Raw genomic sequence first — 436 nt, 5'->3', positions numbered from 1 at the left:
GGAGTTCAGACGTGTGCTCTTCCGATCTGGAGACCGCCCGCCACCGATTGGTTTTGATCTAATAAAAGCGTCCCTTCCATCACTGGTCGGGACTCTGTTTTGCATGTATTAGCTCTAGAATTACCACAGTTATCCAAGTAAATGTGGGTACAATCTAATGAACCATAACTGATTTAATGAGCCATTCGCGGTTTCACCTTAATTCGGCATGCACTGAGACATGCATGGCTTAATCTTTGAGACAAGCATATGACTACTGGCAGGATCAACCAGGGAGCTTCGTGTGTGCGTTTTTCTCGAGAGCCAGCGAGCACAGCACAGAGAGCCGTGTGCGTGTGTCGGTACTTGCCGCCGGTCTTGCGAGCCGGTCGGCGACACTCTGCTTCTTCATTCGTTACATACGTAAACCCATGTGTTATACACCGAACGTGCATGA

Source organism: Wasmannia auropunctata, unplaced genomic scaffold (genome assembly GCF_000956235.1).
Source record: "Wasmannia auropunctata unplaced genomic scaffold, wasmannia.A_1.0 LD336074.1, whole genome shotgun sequence".
NCBI lineage: Eukaryota > Metazoa > Arthropoda > Insecta > Hymenoptera > Formicidae > Wasmannia > Wasmannia auropunctata.
Note: the sequence above shows the minus strand (reverse complement) of the source record.